This window comes from Oratosquilla oratoria, chromosome 3, assembly GCF_046742065.1.
Source record: "Oratosquilla oratoria isolate Oo_2021 chromosome 3, ASM4674206v1, whole genome shotgun sequence".
Classification (NCBI taxonomy): Eukaryota; Metazoa; Arthropoda; class Malacostraca; order Stomatopoda; family Squillidae; genus Oratosquilla; species Oratosquilla oratoria.
In genome coordinates this window covers 4,928,453-4,941,627 of record NC_134779.1, presented here as the reverse complement: position 1 = coordinate 4,941,627, position 13,175 = coordinate 4,928,453, and positions in this window count along the sequence as shown.

Below are 13,175 nucleotides of genomic sequence, written 5' to 3'. Positions count from 1 at the left end.
CAACAAGGCCGCTTCATTAAATCGGCGACCCCCCCTCTCCGTCCCCCCCATATAAAGGAGAGGACGTGGAGAAATCCCTTCGGGCTGCGTCAAAATTTTTGCTCACACACACTACCTCACCCCCCATTCCCCCGTCCATTCCACCTCATGCATCACAACATTTTCCATATACAACCATTCTCCATTCACTCCTGTCTTCTGTCCTCTCCCGTCCTTCCTCAACAGACATTCCCCTCTTCCCCAAAGCCCCCTTCACCCATCCATCCATCTCATCCTAGGACGTCCCCTCACGTTCACTCCCTCCACATCTGCCTTCCATGCCTCCTTTACTAGTCTTTCTTCACTCATTCTTTCCATGTGTCCAAACCATCCTAATACTATTTCATCAACCCTATCTCCCAGCTCCCTTTCCACCCCTGTTCTCCTCCTCACCTCCTCATGTCTCACTCTATCAAGCCTATTAACCCCCATCATACTTCTCAGACACTTCATCTCAAACACATTCAAGTTCCTTCTCTCTTCCTCTCTTATGATCCATGTTTCTGCTTCATACAGAAGAACCCACAGTCGGAATAAAAGGAAACTTTAGAAGAAAGTGTAACCTCTATATTTTGGCTAATAGCTATAACCCTTTTCAGGAAAGTACATATTACAAGAATTTGCAGAGACATAAGTACAATTGAGACGTGAGTAGAAGGGGAACACGCAAAGCTAAAACAGGACAACCCGTCACGCAGGGCGGAGTCAGAGGTGAGGGGATGTGTGGGTGGTGTGAGGTCAGGAGTGAAACGGGCGGGAAGCAGGGTCGGGAGAGTGATGTTCAAGTCCGGACATTCTTCGATTAAGGCTGATTCAACAATTTTTCTTCTAAAACAACAGTTGGACTTGAACAAAATTTGGCCTTGTCCTAGTCAGGACTGTAATTTTTGATACTGCAATGTTGGAACACAGCGGAATTTTCATGGGTATACCTAACGGATCTTTTGTGCTCCATTAACCTGGTGTTAAAATCCCTTCCGGTCTGACTAAGGTACATTAAATCATAATCTTTACAAGGAAGGCTATACACTCCTGGGGACTCATTTCATGAGGATGCCGGGTTCAAGTCCTGGGCAGTACCACATTTCAATTTCAGTATGCTGGCCTTTGATGGCTTAGAATTAAAGTGCATTGTGGTTGTTAAAATGTATCTCTAATCACGGGGACCCATTCAGTGTTGTACATATATATATATATACATATATATATATATATGTATATATATATATATATATATGTGTGTGTGTGTGTGTGTGTGTGTGTGTGTGTGTGTGTGTGTGTGTGTGTGTGTGTGTGTGTGTGTGTGTGTGTGTGTGTGTGTGTGTGTGTGTGTGTTTATATCACACAGGAAACCCACAGTCGGAGAAAATAAGCTTCGAATAAAGAAGAATCCTATATTTCGGCTATCAACTGTAGCCCTCTTCAGGAAAGTACTTTCCTGAAGAGGGCTACAGTTGATAGCCGAAATATAGGATTCTTGTTTATTCGAAGTTTATTTTCTCTGACTGTGGGTTTCCTGTGTGTCATTTACAAATGTGTTCCTACATTTCTATTTAGAAATATATATATATATATATATATATATATATATATATATATATATTTGTGTGTGTGTGTGTGTGTGTGTGTGTGTGTGTGTGTGTGTGTGTGTGTGTGTGTGTGTGTGTGTGTGTGTGTGTGTGTGTGTGTGTGTGTGTGTGTGTGTGTGTGTGTGTGTGTGTGTGTGTGTGTGTGTGTGTGTGTGTGTGTGTGTTTTTGGGGGCGGAAGTTTTCCCTCAAACATGTTTTATTAAAAGTAGCAGCAGTCTCATACAGATCCTCGTAACATTTGCTATTGCCTTGACATGAGTTTGTTGAGTAGTAGTAAGCTGGTGGAGTAGCTGGGCAAATATCATCTCAGAAAGACAACAAAGTTCTCTTCTTCTTCTTCTTCTTCTTTACCCCCCATTTCTATTTGTGGGTTGCCAAATATATTTCCAGGCTTCCAAGGCGCAGATTTACTTTGCGCCCATAAACCTTCTTTCTCTTCGGGCTTCCTCTCCTGCGCCTGCGTCTGCCGAGTGGATCCGTCCTCAGCATCTTCACATATTCCGCATCCTTCTCTGTGCCTCTAATATGCCGCCTCTAAATCTGTGTCCCCTACCTCGTCACTCCCAATAAAAAGCACAATATCTTCAATTCTGCAATCTCCAACTCTGCATCCTGAGTTCTTGTAACTGGTGCCGTTTCCAACACGAATGACCTCTCTACCAGTTGATTGATTTTTCCTTTTCGTTTTTGCAGGAATCCCTCTGTCTGTCACACATCAGTTCTGTTTCCCTCCTCTACTCACTCCATCCATCTTGCACTTTCTTCTTTTTTCTCTCTCCAGCACACTCGCCATTACTTTGTGTAGTTGACCCAAATATTTGAACTCACAGATATTGCCACATCTACACCTTAAAGTCTCGCCGTTCCCCCGTCATCTCTCAGTTACACACAAGTACTTCTTTTCTTCAACCCGATGTCACCCGATGTTCTTTCTTTACATCCTCACACACGACACTTCAGAGATGAGGGTCTCCCTGCCCTCCTCACCATCCAATGTCTGACTCACCATCTTCCTGAACTTCGTACTGCATTCCTCTTCATTTGGTTTCTGCCACTTAAACCTTGGATTAGTCCTCACTTCGTCCACACTTCCAGACTCCTCTTTTGTGAATTTGTTAGGATTCAGGTGCGTGGCATCTAACATGCGGAAATAAACCTCCAAAGGCAGGACAGCATAGGGAGAAGATGTGGCGGCTCTCCTCCTTAACGTGATGTTTTTGCTATCACGAGGCAGTTTGTCTCAATACTCCAACAACCCCCAGACATAGGCCCCACAGAGAAAACCCTCCCATACTTGACAAGGACCGCGCTGGCACGCCTGCCCTCAGGACACCATCCACCTTCAAGCCAGTACCAACACAAAATAGGCCTGGCCACATATTCAAGCTACCCCCGATGTAACCACAACGCAGAAGACACACAGAAGCACCTCATACTACAATTCTCCAAACTATCAATCCCCAGTCAACAACTCTACCCAAAGTGACATATGGTCCCTCCCGGAAGTTGGTGCTGTTTTCCTGGAGGCCACGGGTCTTCTGCAAGAGAGACCAGGGGCAACGGATTAATTGATTATTTAGCTGTCTTCCTAAGTTTCCGTCGTAGCGTTTTTCTTCGGTGGTGTCCCCTTTTCTTAGCTTCTTCGGCCACCACCTCAGTTTGGAGTACATGTCTAGTTGTAGCAATGATTCCCTTCTTCTTTAGCTGCTAGAGGCCGTCTATTGGAACTTCAATCTTGAGTCACTTATGGTGTGTTTAGACCTGGAAAGAATGTGACCGTTGAGTCATAGGTTTGAGGGTTCTTCCTAAGAAGAAGATGATTAGTTGTCGTTCGGGTTGATGTATCTCCTTTTTTTTTTTTTTTTTTTGTCACGTCAATTATATGTTACTATTGTTTAAGGCATATGGAGGACAATAAAAGTGTGATTCTGGTCACAAAAACCTTTTAGAGTTGTGTGCACAGGGTCGCGGAAACAAGCCTCGGCGTAACTAGTCCTCTATCCTTGAAGGATAGGGGGTGATCTGAGTTGAACGTAAATGAAACATCGCTCAAACGAAGATCGATCCTCTTTCTTTCTCCCAAGGTTACCTGACTCGATCTATTCAAACAAGTACTTTGTATTCTAAGGTAGTACTACGTCCTTTTTGACTTCGAGTTTAGAAGTTCCGTTTTTTTTTTTTTTTTTTTTTTTTAATCAATGCACCATGAATAGGTTCTTGCCACATTTTTCTCTCACAAATTTTCACCTTCCTTGGGAAGAAACCATTTGAATGGTAGGCATGCACCTCTTATCTAAAGTGAAAATTTAACTTTTTTGCGTTTTCGTAGACACGAACTAATGACTTACTACTCATTACTGTCTTCAGACACTGAAACTTGTCTTTTGCTTTGCAGATAACCAATGAATGTCGACAACAACAACAGATATGACCATCGACAATGAACTTTAGTTTCTGACGACGGAGTCGACTTGTACGACTGCTCAAGAGCTTCCAGATTGGTTGAAAAAAATCGATGATGATTTGAAAACAATTCACGGTCTCCCTCGCCTCATTTAGAGGACATAGTTCAAAATTATCTTGCACAAAAAGCACACACACACACACACATACACACACACACACACACACACACACACACACATACACACACACACACACACGTAAAACACATGAGAACACATGAACTGATTGCTGTTACGTTACATAAAAAAACTGAGTACAGGGTGTGCCACAAAAAGAGGGACAAATTAAAATTGTTACAGTTTCTACAAATATATGAAGTTTTACAAGATTTTTTCACCAGACATGGACAATGTATCAAAGTTTTACTGTACAAAAGCATTTTAAAATTGATGAATTTTTGGTTACTGTAGCCATTGATTTATGATATGTTCAATCCAGGCCCCTCGCTGCTGGATGACATTCCCCACTCTCACATTGAAATTGTTGACAGCTCTCTCCAACATGTCGTTAGCAATTCTCCGGATCTCTCCTTATGTTTACTTTCAACCTGCCAATTGCGTCTGGATTGTCCACATACACTCTCTCCTTCAGGTAGCCCCATAGAAAGTAATCCAGCGGGCTGAGATCAGGGGAGTAGGGCGGCCATGGATTGTCGGTCCTCCTTGAGATTAATCGGTTACCTGGAAAGTGTTGCTTAAGGTACTGAAGAGTGCGGTCAGAACAATGAGGTGGTGCACCATCCTGTTGAAACACAACGGTGTTCATGTCAAAACCTCTTCTCCTCTTTAATGCTGGAATGAAGCGTCTTGGAAGCATTTCGATGTATCGGTCTGATTTCATTGTCACTCGATGACCATTATCTTCTTCAAAGAAGTATGGGCTAAAAATACCATTCTTTCCAAGTGCTCATCATACGGTTATTTTTTCTACACTCAGAGGTTTTTCAACATGTTCATGAGGCTCTTCATTGGCCCAAAACCCAAAGTTTTGCTTATTCACATGACCACTCAAATGGAAGTGCGCCTCGTCGCTGAAGAGAAGACAGTCCAGAAGTTGAGGGTCATTCTCAATACGCTCACTAATGGTTTGGCCAAACTCAAGGCGTTCAGTCTTGTTGGCTTTGGTTTGTGCTTGAAGAATCTGAACCTTATAAGGAAACAGCTTTAAGTCACTTTGAATGATTCGGCTCACAGATGTCCTGGAAATGCACACTTCCTGTGACAACCGTCTGGTGGACTTGCGAGGCAAGTGTTGCAAGTGGTCCCTGACGTCTTTAATGTCAGCTGGCGTCCTCGCTTTGACTTTTGGACCACAATGGCCTTTGTTTTTGTTAATCACACTTCCAGTGTTTCTGAAATTTTCTACCAAGCGTGTGATAGTATGACGATGTGGAATTTTCTTCTCAGGATGTTCGCGTCGAAACTGTCTTTGAACCAGTATAGGCGACTTAGTTGCAAAATACAGCTCCACAATCCTGGTCCTCTCTTCCCCTGAAAAGTGATCTTAGTGGTTCATCCTACTGTCAGACAAAACTTGCAGGTCTTCTGTTTACCTCACCTGAAAATAAGAAAGATTTTTTTTCTTAGAAAATATGAGTTTATTTTTGTCCCTCTTTTTGTGGGCCACCCTGTATATTATGAAGGTGTTTATAATTGAGAGTCACGCACGTTATATTTCGCTTCAAGAAAATACATAATATCAACAGACTTTCCCACTTGAAAGACTTAACGATAAAAAAAGCAATATGGAGGGGAGATAATATATGCTGCTTAAAATCACAATCAGTTTCTCCCTGACACTTTGATATAGACTGCACACAGATGCCTTGGAAGATAGACAATTATCATTTCAAGCCAACACAATCACTTGGGGTAATTTAAAACTGAGACCCGTAAGATACAACATGGAAACATATAACATGATTAAACAACAATTACACAACGAACATTTGCGCTCGAGGTAAATGTATTTTCTCCCATTTTTCATCGACATGTCACCAGCACGAGTTGATAGTCAGTAGTTATGCAATTGTCAATCAGCTACAGAAAGGCACAGGCCAATGAGAAGATATAAGAAGACATCAGAAGTATGGAAGACGTGGGGTCCCGAGCGAAGAAGCCACTACTTCGGTTCGGTGAAGCGCACAGCCAGCACAGACAGAGATGACTTGGGACTGGTTGTGGCCCCCCACTCGCGCACCTGTGGTACACAGAGTAGGTTCCACGATCAATGTCCACCTGAAACCCATCAGAATCTTGAGGAGCCAGAATGAAAATACCTCAGAGGGCTTAACACTACATATGCACTCTTAATTGGACGATTAAATGACACCTGCATCTATTCTTGTTTCTTTCTCTTTTCGCAACAGAAGGATCGAGTACAAGGGTCACTATAAACCATTGGGTGGGGGTGGGGGGGTCTAACCCTAACGGGCCGTAGGATGGTCTTGAGTGTCCCACAAGGTGACAAGAGATTCTTCACCTCGAGTTACTTGTTACACTTGAGGAAAATACTAAACAGTTAAGACGAGGCATAGAAGAATTTACTACCTTTCATTCTTATGGCAATGGTAGGATTTCATATTGTCATTTATAGCAATAACGTTCATTTATTTGCTAATTTCCCACTAATATGTAGTTACCAGGTCTGTTTATCCTTCCCACTTGCCGATTTGATATGCTATCTCTAGAAAAATAAGCCTCCTTAATTTAAGGGATTATGGATTAGAAGAGGCAGTTCCATGTCAATGGGTGGTAATAGATATGGAACCGCCTAGTGTTGGCCTTATGGCCTCTTGCAGTCTCATCCATTCTTTCAAGCGTCGCTGCTATCGTCGTCTTCTTTTCCTGCCTGCCCCTCGATCTCTCGTACTTGAAACTGAAGCAGGGATTGGCGCGGCCCAGCTGGTGCTGGTGGTCGTCGTGCTCTCCTCTTGCAAGAGATCCACTGCGCCGTAAAAAGTCAAAACGCATTAACTTCAAAAACCTTCTTTTGAGAAAATCGGTGGTAAAAGTTTGAATTCTCATTGCTTTTTTGCTACTCGTGTCTGCATCTTGTAGTTTTGCAGACCTGGGGAGGATTGACGACATTAGAGCTGTTGCTTTATGGCATTAGATTCCCACAAAATCATAAACAAATAGTCAACGCGTTATTATGCCTTCTAATAATGTAGAAAACATGTGGAGTTAATGAAGTCTGCTTGTTGAGACCCCGATGTAATGGTAAGACAAGATTAACCCACCTTAAGAATGAAGTTTGACTCTTTCTACTGATTCCATACATACGAAAATGACAAAAAAAATAGCAGTTTTGAAGCTCATGTGTTCTGCCTTTTTTTTTTTTTTTTTTTTTACGGCAGTATTGCTCCTCCCGGCCATGTAACAGACATTGACCACCGGCCCAGAGAGAGGATCATTGAAGGAATCCAAGAGCCATCTGATTCACATTATTAACTTTTTTTTTCTTCCGAAAACTGACTTTCCGCTTTTCTCCAAGATATCGGGGTAGGGGGAAACTGAAATGGGTATATCTCCTCTCGTATTGGGTCAATGATAAAGAAATGTACATCAAAATGTTTCTTCGTATCTTACAATTCATTTGATCTTTGACAAATTGAATGTTTCAGCCAAGGGTGATGACCCGAGGTCAAAAGGTCTGGGGTCATGGCCCCCAAAACTACCGGAGTCGGGGTTGTGCAACGTTAATTTCTGCTAATTCAAAAGCTACAATCAGCCAAAAGTCTACCACCAAATAATCATGGGAGTGAGAGATAACATATATAAACATTTTTAGAAGCACTTCATATCATCCACACGTATAGAATTATTTAGTTTTGTAATAAACCATTTTTCTGAGATCAACTCATGTGATTGTTTCGAATTTCGCCACTAGATGGCTCATCTGTACATGGGCCCACATCTATTTGTACTTAATTGTGCTCACACCTGAATTACCTTAGCAGCTGATTTTAATAACAGAAATTTTGTCTTTTATAATCATCCTTTTATAGTCCAGGCAAATTAGCATTTTTAGGGGAAAAATAATAAGGTTTTTATATTTGGCAGAAAGACTCCTCAAAGATCACAATACAAAGATCTAAAGAGTTCCCCTCCGTCAGATGGGTGCAACCCCAATTTTTTGGAGGAAGCCCCCTCTTAGGAGGGTACCTTTTCCCATATCTACCGTTTTTTCTCCAAACGGTGCATCATACGGATAAAAGGTATAGCTATTAAAATATATAAAAATAAATTTTGCACAAATACATCTCTATGTCTTTTTGCTCTAAATATTATAGTTTTTGCGCAAATGAGCCTGAAAGTAGAAGATGCATTTTCGCCAAAATCTAAAAAAAATGCATTTCACGCTTACATTTTGTTCAGTAACTCTTAAACTACTAATTTCTCATCAAAATGCAATATAAAGGACATTGTAGAGTGAAGATTCTTCTTTCATTTGGTATCCTAGTTTTGCTCTAAATATTAAAAAAAAATGACGCAAAAGAAACTAATAAACAAGAAACTGTAAATCCACAGAAATCCATATCTCGATTTCTTTTACATCATAAGCTTTACTAGTAAATTCATATTAAAAAACTTGTAAACAAAATAATACCGTGCTTTTCTCTCATTTTAAATGATTAACATGTTTGTGATATTTTTTTCAGAGGAGAATGAAATTATTTTCAGAAGTGTATAAAATTAAATATTAACCATGGCTTCAAGAAACGAGATGTGTGTTTGTTGCCATAAGACATTAAGTGAAGGTGAAACTGTGAAAGTGAAAGATGGTATCCATAATTTGAGACGTGTTAGTAAAATCCGAAATTACGGTAATTTTGAAATGCTACAGAAAGTTGACACTATTGAAGTGCATAAAATATGTAGGCGTAAGTACATAAAAGAGAAGAATATAGCCAGAGATGAAAAAAAGAAAAGAGAAAATTCACAAGAAACACAGCAGACCATGAGATCAGAAGAAAAATCTTATTTCAAAAGGAAGTGCTTGTTCTGTGGTGATATATGTGATGTTGCATCAGAAAAGAAAAAGAATGTGGACAAACGCAAAACAATTTGGGAATTTAGAGTTTTGCATTTGAAACAGAAAATTTCAGACTTTGCTAAACAAAGACAGGATGAATGGGGTGAGAAAGTATTCAATCGAGTTAACAGTGTCCTATGTTTTGTTGCTGAAGAAGTACGTTATCATGAAGCGTGCTATACAAAGTTTTTTTGCCCGACATCATCATCTTTAAAAAGAGGACGTCCAAAGGATGAACACATTGACAGCGCTTTTGAGAAATTGTGTAGGTACATTGATGATTCAGAGGAATGTCAATTCACTTTACATGATTTAATGAGAAATCTTGAAGAAAATATGCCAGAAAGTTCATCTGTAACAGAGAAAACATTGAAAAATAGGTTAATGAACACATATGGAGATGGAGTTATGTTCTGTCAAATGAAGAAAAGACCAACAGTAGTTTGTTTCCGTGGTTCTGGACTACAATTGATCAATACCTGGTACACAGAGAGAGAGAAAAGTGAGAAGGATGAAAGATTAAGAATTGTAAAAACTGCAGCAACAGTAATTCGTGAGGATATTAGAACAAGTCCTTACAATATCACAGATTATCCAGATGCTACAGACTTTATGAAGAATGCAAACGATGTAGTGCCTGAGACACTGCGTGCCTTTTTAGAACTAGTTATTCAAAAAGACAAAAAGAGTGAAAAGAAAAAACTAGAAAAGAAGTGTACAGCAATTGCCCATGCAATAATTACTGCAACTCGTCCACGATCTTTTTTGTCCTGCTTATTGCTTGGCTTGGCTGTGTTTTTATTTCGGATAACTGGCTCTAGAACCATTGTCAACACGGTATCAAACTTTGGATTTTGTTCTGCCTATAATGATGTCACGCTGTTTGAGTCATCTGCTACAACTTCTTGGAAACCAGATGTGGAAGGAGATTCATTTTGTCAGTATGTATTTGATAATGCACACTTTAACATTCAAACCTTGGCTGGCAAGGGAACGTTTCACTCAATGGGTGGAATAAAGTGCGTAACTCCATCAAGAACTGTAAGAAGTCAGGAAATTAATAAATTGCCAAGTATTCCATCCTCTAATGAGATCGCTGCAGCCGGAAAAAAAAAAAAAAAACGCGCCAGAAACTCTACCTCATGGGTGGTGTGGAAATGAGTCTACAATACATGCTATGTTCCTATACATCAATACTAAAATGTATCCTTACAAAAATATACCTCAATTACATTTACATGCGATTTTCGCAAGAATTTATTCGTTTGACTGTGGCATGGATTTTTTTTTTTTTTTTTTTTTTTTTTTTTTTTTTTACGGTAAAACGGGTCTTCTACTCTCCAGTTTGATTCCGGAAAAAAAGATAATAATGATAACATAGAAAAACACAAGGATACCATATGAATGAAAAATCTTCACTCAACAATGTCATCTTTATTGTATTTTGACGAGAAATTAGTAGTTGAACAGTTATTGAACAAAATGTAAGGGCGAAATGCATTTTTTACATATCGGCGAAAATGCGTCTCCTACTTTCGGGCTTATTTGCGCAAAAACTATAATATTTAGAGTAAAAAGACATTGAAATAAACTTGTGCAGAATTTAATTTTTCATTTCTTTGATCCCTATACTTTTTTATCCGTGCGATGCACCCCTTTGGAGAAAAAACAGTAAATATTGGGAAAAGTACCCCCCCATCTGCCGGGGGGAACTCTGTAAATCTTAGTTTTGTGATCCTTGAGGAGTCTTTCTACCAAATATAAAAACATTATTATTATCGGCTGAAAGAAACCTGCACAGCGAAGCTATAGCGATAATCCCATACCACACTCCTGGTCATATGGCCATTTCCCGAAGGTTGAGTGTGGTTTGAATTTTCCGCCAAAATCATCGGAAATTTAAAATTCCCGGCTCTGTGCAGGCATGCGCATTGTCGACCCCACCTCTCCCTCCCTATCCCCTCCCTTCTTACCCGGCTAGCTCGAGCCGGGCGTCGCGTCACTTAGATCGCGGAAACGGGACGGAGTGGTTAACTCGCTGCCCACATGGGAGCAGGCGGTCCCGTTTCCTGCTGGTTAATCGTCTGTTAGTTTTATCGCTTTCCGCTTGGCTGCTGGTTTGTCCCATTCTTCGACTTTGATTTTATACGAGCACAATCCGTCCCCGTCTTCGAGCCGTCCCTGGTAAACAACCCGGGTCCTCTCGGAGGACAGGGGACGTGTCTTATGGTACGGAGTGTGGCGCCCCCCAGGGTCATCAGGCCTCTCGGCAGCCCCATACCTCTGACCATCATCGGTCCTCTATTGCCTCACGGTTTGTATCAGGCCCTAGGCGTAGACTTTGACCATATACGATCGCAATCCGTCCCCGTCTTCAGGCCGTCCGTGGTAAGAACCCGGGCCTCTCGGAAGACAGGGGGACGTGTCTTATGGTACGGAGGGTGGCGCCCCCCAGGGTCATCAGGCCTCTCGGCAGCGCCATACCTCCGACCATCATCGGTCTTCTATTGCCTCACGGTTTGTTTCAGGCCCTAGGCGTAGACTTTGACCATATACGATCGCAATACGTCCGTCTCCAGGCCGTCCGTGGTAAGAACCCGGGCCTCTTTGAAGACAGGGGGACGTGTCTTATGGTACGGAGTGTGGCGCCCCCCAGGGTCATCAGGCCTCTCGGCAGCGTCATACCTCCGACCATCATCGGTCTTCTATTGCCTCACGGTTTGTATCAGGCCCTAGGCGTAGACTTTGACCATATACGATCGCAATACGTCCCCGTCTCCAGGCCGTCCGTGGTAAGAACCCGGGCCTCTCGGAAGACGGGGGGACGTGTCTTATGGTACGGAGTGTGGCGCCCCCCAGGGTCATCAGGCCTCTCGGCAGCCCCAAACCTCCGGTCATCAATGGTCCTCTAACAGCCTCATAGCTTGCTTCGTCAGGCCCTAGGCGTAGACTTTGACCTTATACGATCGTAATCCGTTCCCCATACGTCTTCGGGTCGTCCCCGGTAAGAACCCGGGCCTCTCGGAAGACAGGGGGACGTGTCCTATGGTACGGAGGGGGTGCCCCCGAGGGTCATCAGGCCTCTCGGCAGCCCCATACATCCGACCAATAATGGTCCTCTAACGCCTTAATGGCTCCCTTTGTGAGGCCCTAGGCGTAGACTTTGACCTTTTCCAGTCGTAATCCGTTCCCCATACGTCTTCGAGTCGTCCGTGGTAAGAATCCGGGCCTCTCGGAGGACAAGGGGACGTGTCCTATGATACGGAGGGTGACGCCCCGAGGGTCATCAGGCCTCGGCAGCCCCATACCTTCGACCAATAATGGTCCTTTAACGCCTTATAACTTTCTTTGTCAGGCCCTAGGCGTAGACTTTGACCTTTTCCACTCGTACTCCGTTCCCCATACGTCCTCAAGTCGTCCGTGGTAAGAACCCGGGCCTCTTGGAGGACAAGGGGACGTGTCTTATGATACGGAGGGTGGCTCCCCGAGGATCATCAGGCCTCGGCAGCCCCATACCTCCGAGCTTCAATGGTCTTCTAACGCCTCACGGCACCACCCTCCTTCCAGGTTTGAGCAAAAAAAAAAAAAAAAAAAAAAAAAAAAAAAAAACCACCACCCAGCCCTTCTCATGAGCCACAGCCAACCTCTTATCAACTTCACTTGGCTTGAGTTTAAAGATGACTTACCTGATGTTCCACCCCAAAGTAAAACACAAAAGAACTTTAGACTTAGGGAGTCTAGTGTTAGTTAAAATGAGTATAAATTAGTTCAAAGAAACTACAATCATTTAGTGTAATGAGAAGAGGAAAATCAGTTTTAAATAGTACAGTTTAAGTTGGCGCAAAGTGCTAGGTATTACATAAATAAAATGCCTTGACCTTGGGAAAAAAAAAAAAAACACAGGTCGAAATGGACATGACTTCTCCTATTCAACTTAAGCTAATATATAGTCATGATGGTCAAGAATTTTACCATGTTGAAATTAATTGCAACGCTCACTGTAACTCAGATCGAAATGACCATGACTTTTCCTATTCAACTTA